General features: G+C 41.5%; 1 protein-coding gene across 4 annotated transcripts in view; it reads right to left on the bottom strand.

Annotated features, from left to right (window-relative positions):
- The window catches only part of dlgap1b (discs, large (Drosophila) homolog-associated protein 1b), a 171,905-nt gene extending 150,185 nt beyond the window's left edge, over nt 1-21,720 (bottom strand). For all 4 annotated transcript variants that reach the window (XM_070553153.1, XM_070553151.1, XM_070553155.1 and 1 more), the window contains exon 1: nt 21,531-21,720. The gene's annotated coding sequence lies outside the window, so the exon portion shown is untranslated. The remainder of the gene's footprint in view (nt 1-21,530) is intronic.
- Nucleotides 21,721-22,564: the final 844 nt, after the last annotated feature.

Below are 22,564 nucleotides of genomic sequence, written 5' to 3'. Positions count from 1 at the left end.
CGGAAGTACATTTTTAGGTATTTGAAGAATGCCGAGGGACAGTTGATAGAAGACAGCTATCCTGTTTGCAGCACGTGCAGAAAAAGTGTCTGTGAAAGTCAGCAACGCTTCAAATCTCATGACACATCTGCGTGACCATCACCCACAACTCTACAGTCAACGCAAGGCAAGCTAACATTAGCGTTTTAGCTAAAATGCATGATCCGAGGATTTGGGTTGAGGGGGAATGAAACGAGTCGCTATATAAAATGGCCGCAGCGCCCGCTACCTGCATATAAACCGTGTCGTGGACACCCCCATATTGAAATGACTCTGTGCATTACGGGGCTCCCAGGGGCAGATAAGAGTTGGTCTCTCTCCGAGGATAATTATGAATTTAACAATGATTACTGCCTGATGACATTTTCCCACATCTGCAAAGCTCACTGGAAGGACACAAACCGAGGACAATATTTTCCTGATATAGGGTTTATTACTCAAGTAAGGGTAAAAAAGTATCTGATTAGAAGGCTACTTGAGTACTGAGTATCATCTGATCTAAAATTTTTTAAATGATGACATCAAACAGGCAAAAAACAAGAAGTTATGGGCAAATATTGGTATTTTAAAGACTAAAGGGGAAAATGTAAACAAATAAACAACATAATTACAAAATAACACATTTTAGGCAAAATTTAGACACAAACTGAGGACAATATTTTCCTCATATACAGGGTTTATTTAGTTGTCTCAAAATGTAACACGTTTAAAAAAAATACCGCGATAATTCCGAAAACGTGACAACCCTATTGCAAACTAAAAGGATTTGAAAAGGTGAAATAAACAGAATTTCTAGTAATTTACCTTGCATGACTTCACATTCAGCTGTTATTTTTAGCCCTGTTTAACAGCACAATAATTATTAAAATGTTAGACCAGCCCACCTCTTTCGACGAGCTCAAATTTGCGCATGATTACCACAGCCGCTCTAAAGATAATCTTATCAGATAATACTACCATGTATGGCGTGTGAGGAGCGCTCTGTCCTCTCAGAAGGATGTTGGGAGGGCTCCGATCAAAAATCCGGGCTTACTCACATGTTGGATTGTCTTGGTCTGATTTTCAGGGACAAACAAGCATCTAGTCAATCAGAATGCAAGATGCCAGACGTGCCTAGAACACTCCTCTGTCGCCATGTTTGTTTACTTCTAAATCATGTTTCATCTCACAAGATTACCCATGTGGGAAATGTCCGTGAGTGAAAGCGGTTTTAGTGTGGCGTGTAGTTTTTGCTGATTTACTGCACAGTGCACACGGCTGACAATTTAAAATCCTGCCGTGTGATCCGAGACACGCAAAGGCAACACAAAACTTAAGTGCTGTCTCCTTCCTCTGATTGGGAAATGACTACCAGTGAATCCAAATGATCAAAACCTCCTCTATTTGTCTTGGTAAATAGTTGGGAGGGGTAACGCAATCTAAATGATTGCCCTAAATAGGACACTGTCCTTCAGCATCCATCATGGGTGCTAACTAGATTCAGAAAAGGGACTGTCTATTCTCCACACCGCAACATTGGCATTACTCGTGTTTTGGCTTTGCACATTTTCATAACCGCCTTCTCAACTCTGTTCTGTCACTTATTTACCCATTTCAGCAAAACATAAAACACATTTTAAGTTTGAAAAAAGAACTATGGTTCCTTAAAGGTCTGTAATACTCATTTAATTAATGCATTTACAGTGGTCTCTAGTAGGAATGAATGCTGTGTAAGTTGTTCTCTGAGGAAACAAATCACCAGAGGCGCTGAAAAAAAATCGATTCAAGTCTGAATCGGGATTCTTATTCATAAAGATTCAGAATCGATTCCAAGAACTGAAATGTTTGACATGTTACAGGTTTGAGATGCACTTTTGTCTGACTTTTTTGTCTTTGTTGGGAGAGTTAGTGCTCCGTTTACTTTTGTGGTCCCATAAATTGAGATGATTTATTTTTGAATCTGCTGATAAGCGGGCACTTGAATGTAATTTTTTCCATGCTCAGAAATTTGAGATATTCTCATATTTATTTCCTACGTTGATAAGTGAGTACTCAGGATTACTCATGTATTTATTTTAAGTTCTTGACAAATGTGAGAACACATTTTTCTTTGTAAGAAATCTGAGGCACAGGTTGAGGACTCAAATGTTAAACTTGTTTCCACACATACTTGAAAAGTATTTGACTGTATTACTTTCAAAGCTACTGTTAGGTAACTAAAGATTAGTTATAACTGACACTCTTTGGTAATATTGATAGTGAAACAATGTAAATCAAAAATCGATTCTGAATCGAATCGGCACCCTGAGATTCGGAATTGAATCAAATCGTGAGTTGCTCTAAGATTCACATCCCTACAAAGCACTGGTGCATTATTTTCAGGAACTAGAAGTGAGCCAGATCACAGCTGAGCTTCAGATGACAGGAATCTGATTTCCAGATATTTGGACATCTTGTCTCATCTAGGATTGGCTAACAGCAACGTGATGCTAGCAGTGCCTGGTGTGGTGGAGCTGCTAATGCTAATGGTTAGCTTCTACTAGCCAAGATGTTCTCTGCTGTTTCCTGGACTCTAAACTAACAGCCTTCCCCGTTGTGAGTCAAGTTGGGTGAATCTATGAATGTTGACAGTGCGACATAGATCTGTCAGGATTTTTAACTTTCTTCCGGCTCTTGGAGAGTACAGACCCTTGTTGTGATTAGAAGTTTGTATATTTATATACTGTAATTAGATAATTTAATTACCTGATTACAATCTAAGTAATCAATCAGAAGAGGTTGTTTTTATCATCAGGGAGTTTACTTAAACACTTTGTATTCACTGAGAGACAAGAAAGAGAGAGAGTTGGGATCGTTTAAGAATCTTTAATTTCTATGATTATAAATTCTTACAATCTACCAGGACTATCTCAATGATGAATGCATATGGATGTAGATGTTTCGTGTGGGTGTGTGTGTGTGTGTGTGTGTGTTTTGTTCAGAATCTCTAGGCTGACGTAGCGAATCCGGTTGTTTTGACTAGGCTACCACGAGGCTTCAGAAGCTGATGACATGAGCCGCCATTTGCCGTACCTTAGAGGGAGTCTCCCGTGTAGATCAGGAATTGCAAGGTTCCAAGACCTCAGTTGTACTGGAGCTGGTTGAAACAGCCGTCACAGCACACAACGCCCGTCTGAGGATAACTCCGTTAGTGGTTGGCAGGCGTCAGCAAGTTCACTCTTATTTTGAAGGACCGCCGTCTCGTTGGTATAAACGACGGAAAATCTCCAGCTTGACAGATTTCAGCTCAAAGTAGGAAGTACAGCTGGACAGTCTGAACTTCTTAATGATGACGATGGAAATCCTTAGGAACTCGGATGTCCTGGAGCTGAGTTTAACATGTAACTGCTTAACATGAAACTGACGTGGAGCTGACTTAAAATGGCGTTGCCTTCTTTTTATATCTCCCATTTGTTTAAGAATCTTAGTAAACCGGATTGGACTACTTTCATAAACAAACCAGATTCTGCTCTACGACAGACGAAAGTTCTGATTGGTTGAAAACAATGTGTCATGTGTTTCCATGGTAATGCATATCAGTGTGACTGGTGCAGCCCTGTTTATTCATTTAAACACATAACTCATGACATCTTTATTTCACAGATCATTCACCTGATTATTAATGATCAACAAATGCTTTGATTAGCTTATCACAAATAAAGTACTTTGATTAATCAATGGAAAGCGTTCTTCTTCTGTTCTTCTGTCTCTTCTCCTGGAATGTAAACATACTGAACCAAGCGTCCGACCTTGGCGGAGTTACTGTGTGAGGGGGCAGCTGTTAAGGCAGACCATTATCAACTTCCTAACGCTACACCCTTTTTTCCTCCTCTCCTCCCCATCTTATCCCCAAGGCTCTTTGTCTGTCTTTGGGTGTACGGCGCTTCTACATTTTTTTCTGGAAACTGGAAATTATTAAAAATGGATCTGGTCAGTTGGTCTCTCAATGCGATTGACAAAATTTTCTCAACGATGACAACGGGAGAAGGGGCTCTCGGGTGCCCCTCTGGGACAGATCCAGTTGGGTATATCATGGACTCCTGGAAACAGTGGAACCTGATCTTCTTATCTCAACTGTCTGTAGAGGATTCTGAAGATGTCTGGATATTCGTGGTGTTGGTGTCAGGTTTCCTGCTTTTTGGCCTGGGAGGTTATCTGGCTTACCAGAAAATTAATGAGCTGTCGAGGAATATTGGCTCAATCCCGGAGCTCAGGGATGGATTACACTGCGCTGTGAACGCACAAACTCATATAATTGTCGAGATGAGTCGTAAGCTTGGAACTTTGGCTGAAATTCATGCATTGGCACAAAAGATGGATGTGATCAAGGAGCGAGTGGACGAATCAGCACGGATTGGGATAGATTAATTTACACCTTTATTGGATTTTGTGAGGTTGAGGACCCACGGAACTTTAAGACAGAGAGGAAATCATCTCTGTCTGGCCCCTAAACAATTTCTTATCTGAATCTGGTGCCCTTGAGCCTGTGAGGCTGAAATGACCCCCCCCCGAAGAAATGTGGAATGCTGCCGTCGCCATGGCAACTCTGTCTCCCTATCCCAGCCTGGGCAGGACTGCAAGCTGTGAAGGCTGCTGAATCGTTCCAGGAGTCACTGTGCCCTCTAAACCCAACAACCTCCTCCCCCGTCCAAACGGAGGTGACGAGCGCTGCTTATCGTGGCTGCATTCACTGATGTGTGGAGAGTCCCAAACCCTACCACCCCACCTAGTGGACAGTTATGTTGTGTGTTGTCTGAAGTCTGTTGCATTTCTGTCTGAGGTGTTTTTTGCATAGCAAAGCTGCCCTCCCTGTGGAGGGTAACTCTGAAGTACCTTTTTTTCCCTCAACCTGAACCAATCCTCATGTAACCCCTCTGATCTCTATTAAGGTAGCGCGACTCGGGTTGCGAATGACCACAGTCACCAATTCTGGTCACGTGTCTTTGCCCATGTATGTCTGATCTCAGAATTGTGTGTACTGAAACTCTAATTTCCCTCTGGGATTAATAAAGTATGTTTGAATTTGAATTGAATTTGAAATCCTAAAATGTCATTGTCTATTTTCTATCAGGTGTAGGAGACTATTTTGATTTAAAATGTCTTCCTGAAATTCCTGGAAAAAATCTTGAAGACAGCCAGCTTGTTTGTGAGCTTTGGTAAGCACAAACGTAACACACAAAGAGATAAACTGGGAATTAATGAAACATAACATTTGGTGTCGATCCATATCTTAACATTAGTGCCAAATGAAAATAACACCAACTGGCTGAATATATATAATCATAAACATATACTGAAAATGCTTAAAATAATTCCGTAAAAGATAAAGAACATATTAAGATAGCAGACGTTTATGCTAAACAAATAAACACCTAAAACAACGTTCTAATCTGTATCAAGCCTGAAGTCACGCTGCTGTCAAACCTGCTCCTCCTAATGAATCATACCAGCATGAAGCCGAACTTCATCGTGTCAAAGACTGGCTGCCGTCGATGTCACCAACTCAATCCCATATTTGGTTCTCCTCTCACTTGTTTTGTTCAAAAACAACCCTGAGCAGAAGCACTGAGCGTTCACACACTGACACACATATACGATCACCATCTGTCACGCTGTAACCTCCCGAGCTCGCCTTCCCCCGCTGCTCCACCGGGACACATGCTCACTAACGATTCCTTAACTTTGTTACCACCTCATTATGGCAGTTAGTATGCGCCAAAGCTAGATTTACCACTTTGTAATGGACCAGCACCGTCCACTCATCTGCTTCACAGTTGTAGTGATTCACTGCTCCGTGACGTAGAGACCAGTAAGAATCTGTGACAGCGATACCGACATCCACCTGCTCTCCAGTTCCTCTCATCATTACGCCCATCTGCCTCTTCCTCTTTTACAAGACCACCGTTCAAATGATCATCCTTCAGAAGTAAAATATGCTTTAACTTTCATTTTTGATACAACAGCTCGCTGAGCTGAACAGACTCAAGTCATGCTGACAGATGATGTATAATTGTGTCCCACATGGGAAAAAAATACAGCAGATGCCAGGGAGCAAAGACAAAAGAACACAGTGCTGTGCTAAAGTCTTGGTTCATTCCTCATGCCAGAATCTTCAGGAATCTTTTAAAGTGGTCTTTATCTTTTTCCCTTGGTTTTCTGAGAGTTCTGCTGAGAAATAATGGAGTTAGATCTGGAATTTAAGGTCATATACACATGAAACTGGTGTTGACACCTATAAAACCAAGAGAGAGAGAGAGCTGTTTAAATAACCACAAAGTCAGAAAAGGAGATGCAAAACTCATATTTTGCATAATTTTATGCTGCCATGTGGGTCTCTACTGCCTCTGTAAACACTCCAAACTTGACAAAAACTCATCCATTCATTTTCTGTCAGTGTTTGGTTTAACGAATTATGTGTCTAAAGCAAGCCATTTAACAAAAATCCCTGTTTGTGACGTCACAAATGGAAAAGTAAGCATAGAACCATCTCTCAGCACAAAAGATAGCAGCTGCTGGAGAAGCTGCGACTCTGCTCCGAGCCCCTCCTAGATACCTGAGTTTCTCAGCTTATAGCAGCCTGGGCAGGCTAGGAGTGGACGTGGCCAGCCCCAACTTGTTTTCTTAAAGCGACAGAGACCTGAAATGGCTCATTTTGGATGGGGACTGAAAATATCAAGAACAAAAACGCTGAAATCTCTTTATGTGAGAGGGATTTAGTGCAAAGAACTTCATATCAGCCATAAAACTATTATGATTTAAGAAATAAAGTCACAGTTTGTCTCCTTTAACATTTTTGTAATTATATTAAAAAAACATTCGACACAATCCCTCTATTTCCAAAGATTTAGTATGACAACTTGGGTTCCTTGTTATCATTATAAAAAAAGGCAAAGCTGCTTTGTCTTTATACAAAGCCAGGAGATTAGAGCTGTAAACATAGTCAGCAAATATTTCGTTCTGTGACTGAAGCCATGTTTTTCAGTGTTTGCAACTGTTTTTGCACACCTAAAATGATCTATAGTTAAAAGGTCTCAAAAGAGGGTGCATGGACATGTAAAAACAAACCAAGGTGCATCTCTGCCTGATCTCCACCATGACAAGCTGGGGTGAGGCACCAAGTAGTCAGAGGTGGGGAGAAGATTAGATTTGCGAGCAGGTTCACCGGTGCTGACATTACAATGACCTTTAGACCAACAGATGAGCAGTTGGTCTTTTCAGTAGGTAATCCTCAGAAAAGCTGGACTTAAGAGACTTGGCTACATGTTCCTCTCAACTCACTCATTCATGGTGCAGATATGATACTATTTATGTGCATGACACCTTTTACCTAAATGAAAACTATAAATTGTTGTGATTTTTTTTTTATTTACAACTGAGTAACTGTGGTGCAATGCTGTTCTATCAACAAAGTCTTCTCGTTTGGCTCTTAAGGGTAGCGCATTAGCCGGCTCCTCCTTGTTCTCCCACTCGCGCTGCCTCCTCAGTCATTGGCCCTTGTGCCTGATTTAGCCAGCGCCTTGGGCCAGCAGCATCTAGTATAGAGGGCCATGTAAATGTCACCATCTCAGAAGCTGTGCTCTGCAGAGCGTGAAATGAAATCTGGCAGACTTTTAGGGCTCTGCCTCTCCTTCACATGGACATTCAGCTCATAGGTCCTTATATATGAAACTCCAGCCTTGGCTATGATTACATCTCCATGCAGGTCCTCTTTCGTTATCAATTATTGAAATGTCATTTGGGAATAAAAAAGAAATCCCAACATGATTGCTGTCATAGTATCATTTCAAAGTGGACAAGCAATTGCACATGTGAGCATGCCTAAGCTTGAAGCCCAACCACTGTAATCATATTTCTTTAATTCTAAACATAAATTGGCTGATGCTCTAAACACCAGAAGGAGGAAGAAAAGCTCCAATTTGTGTATGCTGGCAGAGAAAGACGATGGGCAGCTCAACGTTTTACTGCAGGAAACTCTCCCTGAAGAGTTTATTCTACTGGCATGCGTGAGGGGAGCTCTCTAAATTAAAATCAGGAACACAAGAGGGCTTTCAGACTCCAATGAGGCCATCTTGAATGGAAGACAGTATAGTGTCAAACTTTTCCTGTCTGAACCAGTGTGTGTGTGTGTGTGTGTGTGTGTGTGTGTGTGTGACGTCATCCATCTAGCTGGTGCTGTCAAGTCAACCTCATCCCATAGTGATCTGGTTAATCTAAGGATGTCAAAACATATCTAAACTATAAAATCTGCACTCTGGTATCTGTAAGTAAACATAATTAATGTCATCCACGTTGTTGTACAGTTTATAGGCTCTTGAATAAATCTTGCATTAGGGGTTTTCTTTAAGACTTGGACTAGTGAAAGTCTGGATATTCTGCAGAGACCTGGACTGACAAAATACATTTCATGAAGTCTCAAAATGTCTCCCTCATCATGCGAAACCCAGATGAAATATAATTTTTGGTCCAACGGAAGTGCTAAAAAGGTTGGCGCAACCACACTTGGCCCATGGGCTTTAAAATAAACCCAACTGTGATCACACTCTCGCTGCGCGACAATGCCCAACGAGTCAGAGAGCAGTCAGTGCCGGCGAGATCTTTGTCATGCTTCTGAATCATCATCATTCGCCCCTCTTCTGTCACAGCAAGTGAGAGGCGGTTAGCCCAGATGCTACAGGGCACTGCAGAGGGCTGTGGAACCAGGGGAGAGGGGGTGCCGGCAGGCCAAGAAAAGCCTCTTTACAGCTCCAATGAGCCAGAACTCAGTGCTCTGGAACACAGTGAAAAGAGGTGACTTTTAAACTTACTGGAGGAGTTGTTACCCAGTAGCAAAGAGTGACCGAGCGTCCTCAATACTTGACAGTCAACTGTTAGCATAGCATTAGCCAGCGAGCCACCATACCACCAAATGGATGGCAAGTTTGCAAAAATGATGGCCATTGCTTTTAAATTTGACAACAAGCCATCTCAATTTCCTGTAATATTTAATCAAGAATTAGCATCTTGGTGCTCTTTTTGCCCGATTTATCAGATGGAATTTCTTTGACGATGTTGCATCTTTTCCAATATCTTACAAAGGGAGCATGCCCCTTGGATCAAAGGGAGATCAAAGGGGGGCATCCACTTTTTCTGTAGAACATCCACTTTCTGGATAATACCCTGACTAAGTAACTTTTTTGGAGAAAACTCTTTCAAAAAAAGCTTATGCTGGTGAATAAAAAAAACATATGTATTAAAAGTTAAATACATATAAAATCCTTATTAGCTAGATGATGTTCAAGGGATAATAAGCAGTTTTGCTAGCCTTTAGCACCCCCTAGTGTCTGTTATTATCTGTGACCAAAGCAAAAGTGAAACTCACTCCTCGCTGTGCGCTCATCTCCTCTTTAACACCGTAATCCACATGTCCATCATTTTATCCGACCTGCGAGAGATTGAAGTGTCTTAAAATAAGTCTATGCTGCTTCAAAGCGCACATTGACTATGCATACTGATGTGTGCTTTATTTAAAATGGACTTGCTCATGTGTAATTTGGTTATTCCCAGTGTTGGGAGTAACGCCGTTTAAGTATAACGGCGTTTCTAACGGCGTTCTTTTATAGGTAACGGAATAATCTAATTAATTACTTTTCCCGCCGTTACAACGCCGTTACCGTTACTGGGGACGGAAGGTTGTGCGTTACTATAGGCTTGTCGAACGTTGAGCAACAGGCTTTCTGACCGCCACACTTCAGCTGCAGCCAGGGAGAGAGAGGTGTCGGCGCGCTAGGATGATGTTGACGCTAAAACAACCAAAACAAAGTGGAGACTCACCTCTCACATCAGGAAGAATTTGCGTGTTTCGAGCGTTATCCGTTCTTTCATAATCCGTTGTTGAATTGTGATCGGCAGAAGCTTTTCCGGTTCGCGCCTCACTTTTTTTACAGCAGCGGCCCACGTCTTCTTTTATCAAAACGTCGTTTCTGTTACTGATAAGGAAATGCGTGCGTTAAGCAGCGCGGTGTGTAGAAGCTGTCATCAGCTGATCAGGAGCTAAAGAGGTAGATGTTTTCATCCAAGAGCATCACGGCCGTGAAGAACGAGGAAGACGTGATGAATATCTACGGCTGCAGACCCCCGCAGATTCGCTGCTGCAGGTGGGAATCTGCAGCAGCGAATCTGCGGGTCTGCAGCCGTGCCCTTCTTGGCGTGACAGCGGGACGTCCCGAAGGTCCGCTCACCTGTTCACCACTCAGACGTCCTGATCTTCTACCTTCCTAGATCATCCAGCTGTAACCTGTTCCTGATCATGTCTTTAGTCCCGCTGTAACACTGATGCATCAGTCTCAAACGACATGGAGCTCAGGTGTTATTAGAACTACCTGTGTGTGTGTTTACCACCCAGCTTCAGCTCTTCTGTGGTTGGGTCTGACCCACGTTAGTACATTTAAGTCCTCCATCAGATTTGTGCCTCTTCTAGTGTCATTTTAAAGGATTTTATTTATTTATTTATTTAACCGTTACTAGATTACCAGCAACAGAAATGCTGCTAAAAACACACAATTATGTGAAGCTGGAAAAATTAGAATACTGTGCAAAATTACATTTATTTCTGTAATTTAACTAGACTGAGAGACCGTTTAAAGGCTCAGGAACCTTTACAGGTGTTTCTATTTGCAATTTTAAATGTTAGCTGATTGGGGTCTTGTTAAATATCACACAGTGACCTTTTAATAGTCTAGATTAGTGTAATGTTCCTATTAGTAGTTCCTCCTGTTAAGTGCTTATTTATTGAAATTATTCATGTTTATAAAAAACATTTGGACATACATTTTATTATGTTCCAGTCAATAGTCATTTATATTTCACTATTGTAGTAATTCTTGCATTCTTTAATGAAAAAAGTAACTAAGTAGTTATTTTTGTTGGTAATTAGTTACTTTTATGATCTTGTAACTCAGTTAGTAACTGAGTTACTTTTTTGATAAAGTAATCAGTAACTATAACTAATTACTTTTTTAAAGTAACGTTCCCAACACTGGTTATTCCACATTCAGTTTTACTTCAAAAATAAGTTTGTTTCCAAATGAAAAGTTTCAACCATTCATATCTGTAAATAAAGGCAAATGTACACATTTGCCATTACTTTTAAAAAAATGTTGAGTTTGGCCCGTGACTTCATCCCAATTTTTCCATTTTGGCCCAGTGTGAATTTGAGTTCAACAGCCCTGCCTTATCTAACAGCTGAAATGTCTCCTCAGCCTCCATTAGTGTCTACAGGAGTGATTCGTCACTAAATTAAATAAATCTGCTGTGTTCATGACCTAAAACATGCAGGTAAACATGCAGGAAGCACCAGGTATAGAGGCTCAATTTATTCTAAATCTAACAGGTGGTAGCCCGGCACTCTGAAGTTGCAAATGCGGTATCTTGGCCACAGAGGGCGGTGGGAGTCTAAGTGATATTTCATTAACCCAGTAAAGGGTCATTTTAGCACATACTGGCTCATAAAATGATTTAAAAACTTGAAAATGTTGCAAAGCATCCCTAAAAAGTTGACCACAATCAGAATTACATCATCCAAAATGACAATCTTTTGTAAAGGTGTACCTTTGTGTGTGTGTGTGTGTGTGTGTGTGTGTGTGTGTGTGTGTGTGTGTGTGTGTGCGTGCGTGCGTGCGTGCAACCTGAGCCTCCACAGCAGACAAATGACTGAACTAATTAGATTACAGGGAATCCAATACTGAAGCAGAAGTTCATAAAAAAGCCACTGTGAGCCACACAAACCATAAAGCTGTTTCTTACAGACGTATTGTTGTTGGCATCAGTTCTGCAGGTGACCATAGGCCTCACAATTCATTATAATCATCCTCAAACCGTTATCTCAGGAAGGACTTTTCCTAGGAGTTACTTGTAGATGTACGTCTGCTTGCTGCTGAAAGAAAAAAAATCTGTCAGCATCATTAAAATTGCCTCTTCAAGCCTGGGAGCGCAAAGAGATTTTGTTCTGAATTACAACAGTGTGTGTGTGTGTGTGTGTGTGTGTGTGTGTGTGTGTGTGTGTGTGTGTGTGTGTGTGTGTGTGTGTGTGTGTGTGTGTGCCATCACACCACACACAGGCTCTGTAACAGCAAAAAATTTGCTTAGCATTCAGCAGCTGATTCCACCACTGAGAGATCTGCATCTGTACTGAGAGCCTGAGAGAAAGTGTGTGTAGGCACTTCTCCCCAGTGCCCAGCTTAAGGCCTCCCTGGTGGATTATGTTACCCAACAATGGCAGTGGCCTTTCTCAGTTGGAGCATACTCTGGTAGCGAGGAGGCACACAAACACATCTCTTTAACCCTGTTTTCCCTATTTCTTCTACTGGAGTTGAAAGCATCTCTGATACATGTATGTCTGGGGTGTGCTATATTAACAAATGTGTGTCCTATGTACTGCTACAAGAAAAGTCACAGGACAACCTCATGCACCAGATTACAAAAGAGTGTTATAAACGAAAATAAAGGAGCTGCATGTTTGTGAAGACAATTTTGTAAGAGGTTTATGATTTGTTTTGATCACATGGAGCGTGTCATTTAAATGAGAACAAATCGCAACATGTGTGCTACTGTCGAGCACATTTTGTGTTGCAATTTAGTCACAAAGTATCTTATAGCCGTTTTCCACCAGTACTTACTGAGCAACTCCACTCTGCTCTACACAGTTTGAGTGGTTTTCCACTACAACTGAGAAACGGCTCTAGTGGGTGGGCTCGTCAGAGTTTGAAAAGTAGCATGAGGTCATCTGTACCAGAATAAAATGCAAAAATGGCAAAAACCTTGCATTAGCGCTGGCAGCAGGCTGCATCTCTGTTCACTTTGTAACGATTCGTTAGTTACATCTTACGTAATGAACCATAAAATGTGAGATTCCATAGAAAATATGAAATCAATTTGATGGATCTTTGAATATTACTTTAACTAGAACATCTGGACTTTTTATTGCAGGGATTAGGTAACACTTTGTATTAACCCAGAGACGAGAGAGAGAGAAAGAGAGAGAGAGAGAGAGAGAGAGAGAGAGAGAGAGAGAGAGAGAGAGAGAGAGAAATTTTAAAGTTTAAGAAGATTTATTTCTAAACAATTTAAAACAAGGCTAACTAACTCTAAACACTCTGTGTGATGAATGGATCTAGGTGTGAATGAGGCAAGATGGATGGTGTGATGTGGAATGTTGTTATCAGAACTCTCGTTTTCGGAGAAGCGCTAGTTCTGTGTGGGAGCAAATGTTTTGCTCTAAACTACAGTTGGAGTTTCAAAACCACATTCAGACGCCATATTGCCACTCTACATACCCTTGTCGGAGACCTCCGTTTAGATCCAGAATACCAGGTCCTCGGACCCCCCTTTGGTACCGGAGCCGAAGAAACAGCGTACGGTACGACAGACTAGTCTTGGATTGCCTCCGGGTAAGCGACAGGTGGTTGACAGCGTCCGCGGGACCCTGAAGGGTCAGTGAGTTCAGCTTTTACTCTGAAAGAGCGTTGCATTCAGGTGTAGCTTGCAACAGGTTTTATTATCCAGCTTGTCAAGGTTCTTTGTGGTTAAAAAGTTACGAGTGGCTGGCTCGAAACTCTAGAACGTTTGAACTGAACTAAGGGGTGACGTGGGGATTAGTTTTATAATCCAGATGTTTTGATTTATGGTCGAATCAGGATTTGACAACAAAATAAACACTGCACAGACCACGCCACGTGTCAGAAAGGAAAGCTCTGATTGGAGAGACAAAAGGAATGTGTCATGTGATTTTAAGTGTCTAGTGCTTCTGTACCAAGTTAATTCTTATACAAAACTACTGATTACAGCATTATAATTCAAGTAATTAACATTGTCATTTCACAGATTGATTTACATTGGGCTCACATTATTATTGGGACTAACAGACGTTATTTAATTATTATTCAATATAGTTCTTCAGATTTCTAAAAGAGTTCTTCTTGGTCTTCTCTTGAGCTGTAGGGGGAGGCAAATAGCTAGTTAAAACAGTTTAGATGCAGAGGCATCAAAGGCCTTGAGCAATATCTCAAGGAGATTAGTTCTTTATGAGAAGAGAGGGGAAATGACCTTTAGGTGGAAAACAGTTCCTTCGTGATGATACAACTTACTTGCTGCTGCACGACACTGTACTGAATGTAGTACTAGATGATTCCACTAGGGGTCACAGTGGCGCACTCAGATTGGAAAAAGAGCCAGATTTGTGCGTTACAACAAAAACAAATATGGCATCAACAGAAGCGATCAGTTACCCCAAAATTCCACTATCTCCGCTCCAGCACGAACTCCACAGCAAAAACGGTCCCATTGTAGTCAATCAAAGCTGTTCCACTACTGCGGCCGTGCAGCGCAGTGCGCCGCCTACCGTTCCGCCATCCGGCAAAAATAGGATTGATTCTATTTTTGCCGGACGCCGGAGCACCTCCGCAGTCAATGGACAGAAATCACAACCGCCCAACAGAAAAGGGAGCAAGCACAGCTTCCGTTATTTCACAATAAATCGATAAACAAAAAGCGTTTTTTGTTTCATATGCACAGCTTTAACAACTTTTAACAACTATCAATGGCGGTTGAACTTTAAATGCACAAAAAAAAGGTGCACAAGCCTGTGTGTTTTCATTTGTTTTTGTATGTTCTTGTATGTTATAAAAAATTTGAAAATAATAAAAACTTTAATTATTAAAAAAAAAGATTTTAAACAAGTTTGGGACCAGAAGTTCTGGTCAAAGCTGACTGATAGAACCACCTCCCATTTTTCAATAGGGATTGCTATTCTATCGTCTATTTTGGACAGTGTCTTATATACTTTAGACAGTAGTTTGGGGGCTTTGAGATTATAGAAGTCTAATACCCTTGGTGGTGTTTGTAATTCTATTTTATTTAGCTTAAATTTTTGTTTGACTACAGATTAAATTTGGTGGTATTCTAAAAAGCTATTCTTATCCATTCCAAATTGGGAGACTATTCTATTAAATGGGATGAAGTCCAATCCTTCATATATGTGCTCCAGGTATAGGATTCCTTTATTTTTCCAGTCCAGAAGGTTCATCATTTTATTATTTTGCAAAATGTCAGGATTATTCCATATAGGTGTGCGTCTGCATGGTACTAGTGAAGACTCTGTCATTTTAAGATACTCCCACCATGCTGTCAGAGAGGTGCTGATACTAACACTTTTGAAGCCTTCATGTTTTCTTATGCTTGAGCTAATAAATGGTAAGTCTTGTATTGCAAAGTGTCTGTTCTATGTCTAACCAGGACTCATCTAGTGGGTTATCTTGCAACCATCTTGGTATATATTGCAGCCTGTTGGCTAAGAAATAATAATAAAAGTTGGGTAGATCCAGTCTTCCTTTGTCTTTGGTCTTCTGAAGCGTTTTAAGCCAATTCGTGGAGGTTTATCCTGCCAAAGGAATTTGGTAATAGAGGAGTCCAGAGATCTAAACCAGTCAGCTGGTGGTTTGTTTGGGATAATTGAAAATAAGTAAATAATAAGCAGTGCCTTGGTCTGCCTGGGTCATGGCTCCCGGGTCATGGAGTTTAAGATTTTTGGCGTCTGCCTGACCAATCCCGGTGGCTGCCTGGTGGGGTCTGGGTCCCTGGGCTCTGCTGGGCTCCCGGCGGGGGTGGTCGCCCCTGGGTCCGGGGGTCATTGGGTCCCGGGCTCGGCTGGCTAGGGGGTGGGAGGCTGCGGGCGGGCCTGTGGACTTGCCGCCGATATCTCCCGGGACTCTGCCGGCTGCTAGTTGTGGCCCCACGGGGCGATCCTCTGCGCCTCTCGAGAGGGGCGGGGGCTTTTCTGGTCGCAGTCTCCCTGGGGTTCCTGTGCTCTGGGGCAGCTCCTGGATCTCTGGGACTTGGAGCTCCATCCGTCTCCTGCACATCTTTAGGGGGCAGATATGTGGCCCCCCACACTCTCTATTGGACGCTCCTATAGAGAAACCTTACATAAACAAGCGCGTGTACACACACAGGTGCTCACATGGTGCTCTCATAAGTATGGACTTGGGCACGTTCAACACATGTCTTAAGACTATGGAGGGCACTTAATGCACTGTGATTTATTATTGTGCGATTGTTCAGTTAAACAATGTTGATTATATATTTCTTCATCAAGTTGACGCAGTGATAGCTTGATCTTGTTGTATTGTTGTTGTGTCCCTTTTTTTCCTTCTCTCTTTCTGCAGGTCTAGAAGCAGACTCTTGTTCATGATTGTGTGTTTTGTGGAGCCCCCCCCGGTCTCTTCCTTTCTCTTTCACCTCTGTCTCCGTGTCTGGTCTGAATTAAAAAGCATTCAAAAACAATAACAATAAAGTTTTAAGTATCAGGCGTGACATTAAAAGCAGACGTGTTGATGCTCCACCTGAGAGTAAATCTGTAAGGCTTGTCACCAGCATTCAGACATCAATTCTGTTTGCTTCACAGCCAGACAGGACACAAAAAAATGCGAAACACCCTCTGGCTCAATCAGTGACTCCACCCCCAAAGTTGCAAGTGACTCCACCCACTATCTAATCAACAATCCAGTCTCAGCCGTCACATTTTTGGTCCAGCTCTGTACGCATGGAACCAATTGGAAGCAGGTATTGAGAAAGGGGTAACGATCTGGTAGCCTCTACCAGTGGAAATACCTTGGAACCAGGCCTAACCAAGGCAAGTTGCACTGAGAAGGTACTGGTGGAAAAGGGTGATTAATTATCCCTCCATTTTCTTGCATTTTGCCCAACTTTATTTCTTAATCTGGCTGCCAAATTGCAGAGCACAACTTACAAGGCATTCATTCCTACTAGAGACCACTGCAAATGTATTGATTAAACTAGTTAACCATACCTTCAATTTAGTTAAGTAAATTCACAATTTTATTTTTTACAGTGTAGATGTGCTGGGTTCAAAAAGTGTGTAGAGATCCTCGCTTTTAACAGAGAACGAGAGCTGGAGGATTAAATTATAGTATGTCCTGCCGGCACGAGCAGACATTAAAAGGAAGCTGAAGCTGTAACCAATTCATCAGACTTTTAATTGCTACTAGTTCCGAAACACAACATATAATACGAAGTGACATCAATAGGTACGTCTGATCTACGCTGACTTGTGCTTGAAAAAAAGTTTGAATTAATTCAATCAAATGGGGGGGGGGGGGGGGGGGGATGACACCAGGGGTGTTACTCCCTTTAAATACAAACAGGAAGTGGCATCTGAATCTAGAAAAGAGAACAGGAATATTTTTTACAGTGTAGTATTTTATAACATCAATTCTATGAGCATGAGCAGATTTGTCCAGGGAGGCACATATATTTCCCATGAGGCCTTGTGCTTGGTCTTCAGTGATTACAAGCTTTTGAAAGCTGAACTCTGTTTAACAAAAAAATAAATAAAAAAAATAAAATCCAGCACAGGCGGGAAGTAAAAAAAAAAATTAGCTTGGCACAGTGACAGCTTCCATACAGTGCACAAGCTGAGATTACAGGAGCGCTTGAAGACTTCCCTCAAGCTAAAATTGTGAGCCTTCTCATTGTGAGACTGACGCCTTCGGAAATAGAAGGTGTCCTGTTCTCGTGAGTGAATCAAAAGGAAAACAGGGAGACATGGTGGGACCTGACAGTGCTGGCTGGGCGCCGTAACGGCACAGCGTAATTAAAATTCACCAAAGAAAAGAACACAGGCTGGATTTACAGCACATCGGAGAGCACGGCGATAGCTGACTCATCATTGCTGTCATCCACAACCATCGTTACGTTGCAGCTGAGACTCCTGGCCTTCCTTAATAAAACCTGTTGGGGGGGGGGGGGGGGGGGGGGGGGGGGGGGCAAGTTAAAAATAACAGCTTTTGTGAAATCATCTTGTGAATAGGGGTGTGCCGTCCTACCTCACGATTCGATCACCACAATGTTTGATGAATTTCTTTTACAGTTTCGATGTTTGTTTTCTGCATCATAGCTTTTTCATACTTTCAAATTAATTCAGCCCACATGAAGTTACCAAATACCTTTTACTCCACTATCTAACTCATGCAAGACTGAAAACGCACCCAACATACTTTTGCATGAAATCTCCAAGAAAAAGTAATGAAAATTAAAGTAACGGGCGGTCAGAATCGCTTTTGTAAACAGAATCAGCTGAGATGGCAAACTGGGGCGATGCGGAGATGCTTCTGGATGAAGCTCAGATCACTAGACAGTTCATGGAGGCTATAAATGACAAACGCCTTTTAGAGCAGCTCGTGGAAAGTCTTAAGGATTGTTGCTTCAATCAGCATAAAAAACAAGTTATGTCCAAGTTAAAGAGAAGTGTGTGACAGCGCAGAGACAGACCCTACACCCACTCTACCGCCATCATGTAATCTTTAGTGAAAACCACATGATCGCACCACATTATTGCCACAGTCTGATCACTTATGAGTGACGAAAGGCTTGTAGCAAAGTGGTGCCCTTGTTTTATAATAAAAGCCGGAGTTGCGGGCACATTCCTTCCTCGATTGTTGGCTGGTTAAGAGGAAAAACCACCAGCTTCTTTTCTTCATCTAATTCGGGATGGAAACATTTAAGCATGGATGTAGTTTAGACTTTAGAAAGAAGGGGCACAACCGGCATGATGACCGAGGGGGGGGGGGGGGGGGGGGTCTTTACAGTAAGTATACAACACATATGTATAAAACTACAGGCTAGAGGCTCTTTCATGCAATGTCAGGAATGCAGAACTGCATGCAGAAAAGTGAGCACGTCCTGTTTACAACATGGAGTGACAGCAGAAACGGCCAATCACACGTTAGCATCAGCAGAGCCAATAGATGAGCTTATGGACGGTTCTAATGGGAAACAGGCTTCAACACAAGCGGTTGTTTTCCGCCTGGTCCTAGTGCTCAACCAGTGTCTATTTATTATAGAGTAGTATTGTTTTTGGATGGTAAAAAGTGTAGGGGACAAAAATTGACTTTGGAAAAAGTGTGTGTGTGTGTGTGTGTGTGTGTGTGGGGGGGGGGGGTATGTCAAAAAACACTATGTCCATACATATAAGGTTAGTTGTATACAACTTTTCTTTAATCCTGAGGAGTAAATCCCACAGTCAGTGCCTGAAACTGAGAAACATGCTTCCGCCATTGCAGTTTTTTGTTATTTCCTCTGGTCCGTCCCTTAAAGTGTCCGGGCAACACGTTTAACTTTTGCGGTTGTTTTTTGGCATTTATTTATAATCATTTATGAACGTTTACATATTCATTTTGAATCCGCACGTGTCACAATGCGGCGCATTGATAAAATGGTGAATCGGCACACCCCTACTTGTGAACTGTTAACCCGGGTCCACACTGGGGGCATCAGCGACATGGAAAAACAGCAGAGCAATGCTGCTGGTCTATGGGGTTGATCCAACCAGCTGTGGTGTGAATTGGGTTCGATTTTTGCTGCAATCCGCTTCTGGGGTGTGTCCATTTCAGCAATTAACATAGGGCTAGACAAGAAATCACACATGGTATCAGTGTAAAACCAGCAATTGACAATTTCATAATAAAACTCTATCGCAGCGATGCAACATCTTATCTACCGGTATGTAGCTAACGTCTAATCATGTGACCTGGCGGCTTATTTACTATCAGTACCTTTCGGGAAGTGCAACGATGGAATTTTCTTAACGGGACGTGATCTCTTTTTCGTTGGACTTTCCAACGTTCCGTGCCGCTAATGCTCCCAGTGTGGACCCGGCATTTGGGTGCTGGAAAGCAGTAAACGTGCCAGTGCCTGTCACACCCTCTGGGTTATTTTTTTAATCTGATGGCCTTTTAATGCTTTCAATGGATTTCACGGTTCTGTGAATTTCAAAGTCAGTCTTAAACAGATACAGTATGTCTGCAATGACGCATTTTCATCTGGACAGCTTTATCTGCATAACTAAGTATGGAAAACGTGTGAAAAAACCTCAGTGATCTTAAAACATTAAATAGCACTTATCTCCTCCAAAAGCATTCTTAATTTTCCACTGGCAGCACTTGAAAAGCAGCAGCAAAGTCTGTGTTTGCAGGATTATTTTGTGATAGAGCAGGTTTTATTATCTTTAACTAAATCGATGATGTTCTGCAAAGAAATAAAAGCCCTTTACTACTCACGAAGAGATTCAAATGCCTGATTCCTTTAATTTATCAACAAAAATGAAGTGAAACAACAAAAAAGACCAAACTGTGTCTTCACACAACTATGAACAGCCAACAGAGGGTCTCTGATTGATGGGGTGGGAGAAGGAGCAGATGCTTTGGCCTTCTGAATAATAAGGAAAGCAGCAACGAGAAGTCACAAAGGCAGCAGGCGAAGATTAACAGACTGTCGGATCGCTCGTTGCATCTTTGAAATAAATAAAAAAAATGTCTGCCTGCACCTTTTATTAAGAGTTTGAGAAGAAAAACATCATTAAAGCTTGATTTCTTCTTGTTATGTAAGAAGTCAGCTTGAGCCTGTAACATATAAGTGTCTAAATCTGACGGATCTGGAAACTTCTGGCTTTGTCATATTTCTCTGACCCCTCATTGGTTTCTGAATCGGCTACTGGAGTCAGGAAAAACACTAATTACCCCTTTTCTACACACATGGGTGACTTTTGCCACACACACATTCACATAATTATTGCTTTGTCAATCATAATAGCATCGATTTTCTAATAATACTCTATCCCATATTTAATGTTCATGCATTTGCCTGAGAGAAGTGATCCTTTCACATCTGAGCTAGATTTGATCAAGAGAGTCACTTAGAACAATGTTTATGAAGTCATCATGCACTGTTATGGCTATAAGGAGATGGAGCAAGCAAATGAGCCTAAATAACATACTGATATCAATCTAAACATGATATATGCAATCTGTGGTACTAAAGGATGCTGTAAGGTATCAGCTTTTGTTAGATAGGGTCAAATTTACATCTCAAAGCCCCTGAACATGTAAGAGAGACGTTCTGGCTATAACTGAATCCACTTCCCACAAAGGGGCAGCAGATTTGGATTTTTAAATTTTTAATCTTGATGTGAAGACTGAGGGATGAATAAATAGCAAAACATGTCAACTTCGCTAAGGAAAAAGAGGGGGGAAATTCTGCAGATTACTCTCCTATTAAGATGCCAAATACGCAACTGCAGACGCGTTTGTTCCGTCAAAGCGCGCGGATGGGTGATTGGATATCATCATGACTTAGATGGCAAGTATTAGAAACGGCTGTCAGCGTGCCAAAAATGATACTGCTGTCTAGAAACTTTGAGAAACAGATCATAATTTTATGTGTTTCTCTTCATAGGAAAGTCAAAATAAGGAATCAAGAATTACGCGTAAAATCTGAACATAAACGGCGCGTTAAGGCGTTTGTCCCCCAAAAGGGAACTAAATTCACGCTGTGATGAATAAAATATGAACACTTTAACTGATGACAAACCGGTACTCTGCTGAATGAATGAAACGAGGGAACATTTTGCGCATTTTGCTCCTTACCTTCTCAGCAGACACCACTCCGACAGTCACAGAGATTAATCCTGGGAATTCCGCTGGAAACGCTCCTTTCCTATGGGATAATTTCGAGTCGGTATTGATCACAGGACGTCACTTGACTGATAAGGTCCCACAGACAGACTGTAGTATCTTCCTGAATCGCTCTGTCTGTGGGCTGCAGAGGCATCACTGAACGTATGAAACGGCGCTTCATATAAATGGAGAGACGGAAAATCCGACATGGAGCCCGTGGATGTCTGGATTCGTCCAAAAGTCCAAACAGTCCCATAAATTGTGTTAAAAGTTGAGCAAGAAATAAATTTGGAATTCTACAATAAGTACAACGTGTTAAAATAGAAATATAAAATATATAACATTTTAATACAAAAATCACTTTATATGATCTACTGTTGCATGAATCAGATCACAAAAAAAAACAACTCAAAACCCATGAAGCCCATATTAATCATAATTGTTTATCATCCAAATAATGAAATATTCATTAAATGAAACCCATTTTTAAGTATTATTTCTGATTAAAATCGATCACTCTGAGTTTGTTGCAGGCTGCTGAACATGAAAATAGTCTCCTACCTATCTCCTGCATTAGCCTCTGAGAAAAAACAGACGGTGAAACTCTAGGATTAGAAAATCCTGACAGATCTACGTCACACTGTCACTTAACATTCATGGACTCACCCTTCTTGACTCACAACGACAACGACTGTCGTTTTAGTCTCCATGAAACTGCAGAGAACGTCTCAACAAGCAGGAAATAAGACTCCAAATCTTGTTGTGTTCGGCCACCGTCTCCTCCAGCTGACTTCTACATCCTGAAACAAGTGCACCAGAGCTCTTTTTCCCCAAAGTATGACGTGTTCATTCCTACTATAGACCACTGCAGATGGCCTTAAGCTAACAATAATCAACTGCCTATGCAGAAGTGAATTGAAATTCAAGAAAAAAAATATTAAGAGAAGAATCTGTTTAAAATACAAAAGGTTCAGGACTTAAATATTAAACCAGTAAGTGGGACT

The sequence above is a fragment of the Nothobranchius furzeri genome, chromosome 7, assembly GCF_043380555.1.
Source record: "Nothobranchius furzeri strain GRZ-AD chromosome 7, NfurGRZ-RIMD1, whole genome shotgun sequence".
Taxonomy (NCBI): Eukaryota; Metazoa; Chordata; class Actinopteri; order Cyprinodontiformes; family Nothobranchiidae; genus Nothobranchius; species Nothobranchius furzeri.
The sequence above is the reverse complement of the archived record's forward strand: the minus strand, read 5'-3'. Positions and strand labels throughout refer to the sequence as shown.